Raw genomic sequence first — 6,252 nt, 5'->3', positions numbered from 1 at the left:
CACACACACACACACATACACAGTGCCCTACATCTTCCATCACTGGGAGCACTGCCACCTGGCAGGGGTAACGTTCATTGCCTGCAGAGGCTGGCTGAAAACCATCTCCTAGCTCTTAAAGAAACAAGGTTGTATTTTTAACAGAGCTTATCTCCCCTGCCCCCAAACAGGGGCACCCTGTCTGCATTATATCGTGGCCACAGATGCTGAGATCCCCGGAGTGTACAGCTGGGTGATTCTATACACTCCATTAAGAAGAGGGCCCCAGACTCATGTGTAAGAAAAAAAAAACAAAGGGAATAATTCTGTTCAGTGTAGAAATGGCCAGTCTAAATACATTTTCCGAAACAGTTTTAAGTAAGAGAGAAACTGTTACTTACAATGCTCTTGTCCAGATTCAGTGTCCTAAATACTTTCTGGCCTTAGCAAATGCCTTTTGTTTAGGCACTGAAAAACTATAAGTGGATAACCTTTTGTTATAGAATAGTATGAGGAGTAAGACAAAATGGAAGGGGGAAAAGAAGGGAGAAATTAAATAAAGGAAGGAAGAAAGGAAGAAAGGAAGGAAGGAAGAAGGAAGGGATTTTTTTAGCACATTTTTGGCATCTAATATTTTGTTCCAAGGCTAATGTGCCATGCCATCTGCCAAGTTACCATGTCTTTATTAGGTTGCTATGGTATGGAAAGAGAAAAATGCTTTGTAAAGGGTCTGAGTGGTGTTTTTATTTCCCTCTTCAATTTAATAAGCTTTTTTAAAAAGGTGATAAAATTTTGTTAAAAATATTGCAACAATGCTACCCACTAATATTAGCACTGTATTTTACTTTATGGATTTAATTGTTTTGGACCTGAAAATATCCTCCACTTTAGAGTAGTTTAGATTTGTAAGGTAGAAAAACAAACAAACAAACAAACAAACAACAACCCTCAATTATATCCTCAGAACTAGAGGGGGAGAAAGAGGCCCTTACTCATGAGCTGGGAATACAGGACAGAAGCCTGGCGAAGGGAGATGACGGCACTTGGGTGGCATTTTGACAGAGGCTGATGACTGACTCCTTGTGCTTAACTCACCTGCCTCTCTACATGGAGTTTGAGGTAGCGACTGGATCCAGCTTTCTCCTGACTGAGGGTGGTTGCAAATGTCTTTAAGGAGAGTGTATGGCTTTATGCTTCTCTTCCTCCGCCTCTTAAGTTTTCAAGTTTTATTTCCTCTCTATATCTTACAAATGAAAACTTAAGGCTGTGTCCAAAGACACATGCATATGTATGTACATATACCTAATTGAGAGAAACAGCGATGAGCTGCAAGCGTGTGTGTGTGTGTGTGTGTGTGTGTGTGTGTGTGTGTGTTCATGTGTGACCTTCTATGTGAGAAGCCACAGAAGACATCAGCTGCCCTTCTCTGTTATTCACTGCCATATTTGCTTCATATAGAGTCTTTCATTGAACCTGGAGCTAGGCTGGTAGCCAGTAAGTCCCAATGATCCTCCCATCTCTGCCCCCGACGGCACTGGGTTCCAGGCACAAACAGGGGCTAGGGTCTGAGCCCCAGGCTGTCATACCTATGCAGCTGCAGCAACTGTGCTTGCACACTAAGCCATCCTGCCAGCCTCAATAGACAGTTTTGACAACAGTTTGGAATTCATGTAGCCAGAGGGTGGGCGAAAAGTTGTCTGGTCTACCTGTTCATTCTTATTAATGGGGAAAGACTATTAAAGATTTTTCTGGAGAGGAATTTCTATGACCTGTGTCCTATGCTCTCATTACAGACCTTAAAATGTCACCTCCCCTAGATAATTAAAACGATATGGCACTGGACACTTCTGGGATGCCCAAATTATTTCTTATCAATTCAAGCCAGTATTTCTAGGTTCTGTTCAGGACTTTCATGGAGAAACCAAGGGAATATAGAATACAGAACTATCAAGGGGAGTGCAACCCCATAGGAAAAACAACAATATCAATTAACCGGATCCCCACCCCAGAGCTCCCAAGGACTAAACCACCAACCAAAAAGTATACATGAGGGATCCATGGCTGCAACTACATATATGGCAGAGGATTGCCTTATCTGACATCAATGGGAGGGGAAGATCTTGGTTCTGTGGAGGCTTGATGCTCCAGCATAGGGGGATGCTAGAGGGGTGAGGCAGGAGTGGGTGGGAAAATCAGTGGAGAAGCACCTCTTAAGAGGCACAGGTGTGGAGGGGGAATGGGATGGGGTTTTGAAGAGGGGAGACCTGGAAGGGGGATAACATTTGAAATGTAAATAAATAAAGTAACAAAAGAATACAGAACTATCAAAGTGAACCAGAAGATATTTGTTGAGTGTCTACTTACATAGTGAAAACTGTCCTAGGAAATGAGAAGGTGGCTTGAGAAAGATAGACACCATGCCAAGAACCTAGTGACCGAGTCAGTTAGGAACTGGGTTTGGTAAAGATAGAAAAGTAGGATGCCAGAGAATGGAGGCTGGGTGCGGTGGCACGTGCCTTTAATACCAGGATTCGGGGAGGCAAAGGCAGGCACATCTCTGTGCGTTCAAGGACAGCCAGTCTATCAGCCTGGCCCCACCTTCTTAAAAAAAAAAATCCAGAGAATGGAAACAAGGCCTCATGAGGATACAATGTCACAAGTCCAGGGTCTGTGCAGCAAGTCAAGTTCCTATTGCAAAAAGGTTCTGGTGGAAGAGAGATGGGTAGAAATCAAATCTAATTAATTCATTATATCCTAAAAGTGAATGTGCTCCAAGTTGATAGCCTATCAGTCAGTATTTGGACTAGAAATTACCCTTTAAAAGTAATTTGATCCAGTGAATCTTCTGATAAAACCTTGGAATTCCTGTTCAAACTTCTTAGCACCAGTTGACCACCTTCTTTTGTAAGACTGGCTCTCTAAGTGGAATCCACCGGCACAACATTCTCTCCTTGCTTAGAGATGCTTAGGAAAACATACCTGGTTACCAGGGCAAAACATCGAAGAGAAAGAAAGGGAGGCTTTGCTAGAGGGTTGGCCACTTTACAGATGGGATGGCTTCCCAGAGAAGCCAAGTCCCTGCCTCCCCCAGTCACAGAGCATCAGTGATTTGTTCTCTGAGGATCTGGATTCCATGGGCAACATCTCATTAACCAGACCAGCAGATGTCAGTCCTGACCCACTTTTCCTCAGGTTTGAATCAGTACCGCTCCAGCTGGATTGCAGTCCCTGTCTCCTTTCTTCTGCCGTGCTTTGCTAATATTTGCGTTATTCGGTAGTCACTATGTGATAAGCAGGCTGCTTTAGGTTTGCTTTCGTTTGTTTCCTGGTGCTTCTTATTCTTAGCTGGTAGCTTAACCCAGGTTACGGTTATGAGCTGCTTGTTATTAGGTGTACACAGGGCACATTGAACAGACCTGGTGCCTCAAAAATCCAAACCTAGGTCAAAAGAAATAAGTAAAATAAATAAATAAATAAATAGTCAATCAATCAATCAATCAGTCAATCAATCTGAGGAACACACATAGCTTTTAACACCTCAGTGTCATTTTAAAAATATCAGTGTGAATGGGCTAAGAAACCTTACATTTACAAGCCCAACGGCAAAAAAAATTCATATATATTTTTTCTGTACATTTATTGAGCAAGTACCTTATTCTTGACTTAAAAAACATCTTGCGTGTTATGTGGACGAATTAGGTCATTGATCAGCAGTACAAATGGAACTACTTTAAGGAAACAACATAACACAATTTTACAGCGTATTCCAACTCCAAGATGCTGCTAACTGTCACAGCACACTTTCGATTGCAATTTTGAACTTGGAGATGAGTTAGTGAAGGAAGGTGTGTGCGTGCGTGTGTGTGTGTGTGTGTGTGTGTGTGTGTGTGTGTGTGTGTGCTGCTCTTGACAAGGCATTGTTTGGAAGGACTGATTAGCTGCTGTGTGTGCTGAAGTCAAATGTCTTAGAATCTAAAGTGGAACATTGCAAAGAGGCCAGACACAAAAGAACACCAGGCAATCGTATGTCACCTACATTATATGGTAAATGTTAATTTACCGAGTTAATTAGCTTAACCAACAAGAATCTCTTGGTTTATTAAAAACAGCAATGTGACCTATAATATATAGGTAATTTTTAAAATCCCACCAAGTGGGTAATATTCTGTCTCTTTTTCAGGGCAATCCCTCTAGTAAACAAACGTATAATGTTGCCTTTTTCTTAAATGTAACTTGTGAGTTACATAAATATCTAGTCTAAGTAAACTTATTTTAATACTCTTTTGAAGGCACTGTGAGGATATGCATCATTGTTTATAATTCCTTTAATGTTAAATATTAAAGTTATTTGAAAATTTGTGTTTCAAGTTGTTATTTTAATTTCTTCAAAATTCTTTGCTTTTTTTATTACTAAAGAGACCAAATGTGCTGACAGCTGACAAAAACAATTCATTGTCCTCTCTACCACACACACACATATATATATATATATATATATATATATGAAATATCTTTTTACATTACATTTAAGATTTCTCTGTTAGTGTCTATTGCAAAATTAAGAGCAAAGCAAATGTGATTTGTAAAGATTTATTATCTTGGCCTGTAAAAGGGTATCCTGGTTCACCTTCCAGCATTCTAGACTGCTGCTTTTCAGTGAACTCATATAATGTGAGCCTTAATAACCAGGTGCCCATGCTAAAGTTCTATCATCCATACTCTAAAAAGTGAAATTAATTCCAATAATATATTTCCCCAAACCATTTTGTCTCACGGTCAGTATTTTAAAATTGCATGTGCCTTTCTCTCCGTGAGCATCCATGCCTACAAATCTCCCATCGCTTTGTGCTTACTGCCCTTCTCCATTCATGCTAGTCATACTTCGGGGGTGTGGGTTAGAGGCCACCACACTAGATATTTAAGGTAAAGATGATCAAATCCTACTCTGAAGACCTTGGGGAACATCACTGCTGAGCCGATGGCCATGGAGGAGATTCATGACTGTTCTGTAAGTGGAGGAAACTCCTCCGCTGCACAGGCGGAACCCTTTGTTCATGCTCTATTTCGTCTCTAACACGGGCCTTGCACTGGGAATCCCCACCGGTCATTCTCAAACTTTCGGACCCTCTGTGTGTCATGGCTACACAGCTGAATTTGCTGAGTGAGTTACTGGAGTGCATGACCCTAGGGCAGTTTGAAGCTACCTAACCTGGAGAGGCAGAGCCCACACAAATCTCATCGGAGATCTGTTTGAAATGTGAAAAAAAGAACGTGTGTCTGTGGACTTTTGGGTTGTGTAGTGTGTGATCCTGAACTGTAACCCTGGGATTCCAGAAAGAATGTCAATTCTATGCTTAGGTTTTCTGGGAGCAACTAAATTTTTTTTACAGAGTTCATCTGATTTTTGTATTGAACAGGCCTCCAGCTTCTCAGACAAATGTCTGGCCTGAACTTTAGAAGCCAGGGCCTCCCTAGAGAACGTTTTTCTGTTGTTGCCCGCTGGTTTGTCCCGGCCAGAGCAATTGCCCAGGGAGACTGTGGAGCTGTGTAGGATGCCTGGAAATGGTAAGTAAAGAAGAACCATGTCAGGGAGTGAACTGTAAATGTTTCTGGGGGAGAACATAAATTAGATATTCTGAAGTGTATTCCTCTATTATAGGTACCAAGTTTCTGCACTATTAGTCAAGAGATCATTTAAGCTAGAAAGTGGAGAATAATCCACAAAATTCAGATAAATTGACTCTTTCTCTTTTATTATCTCTATTTTTTTTTTTTTTACCACACTCAGTATCCCTTATCAAAAATAAGTAGCAGCCACTGGTTCTCGATGTTTTCAGTCACGTAACTCCTAATGGAATGATAAATATTTGTATTAGGTGAGCATGTTGTACCAGACTGGAATATAGTACGCATTAAATTAGTGGGGAAGTCGTAGCTGCTACTGAGCCATCCAGGGCACGGAAGAGAACAAGATGAAGGGATGGTGCTGATGCTCCTACCTCGGCCCTCTCCTATTCTGTCTTGTTCTAACAGTCAGAGCCTGCCTCTCCTTGCAGCCTTCTACATGAAATCACTTTTTATATCTTATTAGCATACCTTAATTAATAGAAGTATGTTTTTGTATCTCCTAGGCCAGATCACCTCCCTGGGTAAAGGTCTTGGAGGCTGTCGCTGTGTGGTTACTTCTCTATTAAGTTGAAGTAGAATCTTGTTTTTAAAAAAGTACCAATAATTATGACTTGATATGATCTTGAATACAAATTTGTTGTTTTT

General features: G+C 41.0%; 1 long non-coding RNA gene across 3 annotated transcripts in view; it reads right to left on the bottom strand.

Moving 5' to 3' along the window:
• Positions 1 to 2,475: 2,475 nt before the first annotated feature.
• LOC116096181 overlaps positions 2,476 to 6,252 on the bottom strand; it is a 22,913-nt gene continuing 19,136 nt past the window's right edge. For all 3 annotated transcript variants that reach the window (XR_004120880.1, XR_004120881.1, XR_004120879.1), the window contains exon 4: positions 2,476 to 3,417. This is a non-coding gene — a long non-coding RNA (uncharacterized LOC116096181). The remainder of the gene's footprint in view (positions 3,418 to 6,252) is intronic.

The sequence above is a fragment of the Mastomys coucha genome, unplaced genomic scaffold, assembly GCF_008632895.1.
Source record: "Mastomys coucha isolate ucsf_1 unplaced genomic scaffold, UCSF_Mcou_1 pScaffold18, whole genome shotgun sequence".
Taxonomy (NCBI): Eukaryota; Metazoa; Chordata; class Mammalia; order Rodentia; family Muridae; genus Mastomys; species Mastomys coucha.
Note: the sequence above shows the minus strand (reverse complement) of the source record. Positions and strands in the feature narration are given on the sequence as shown.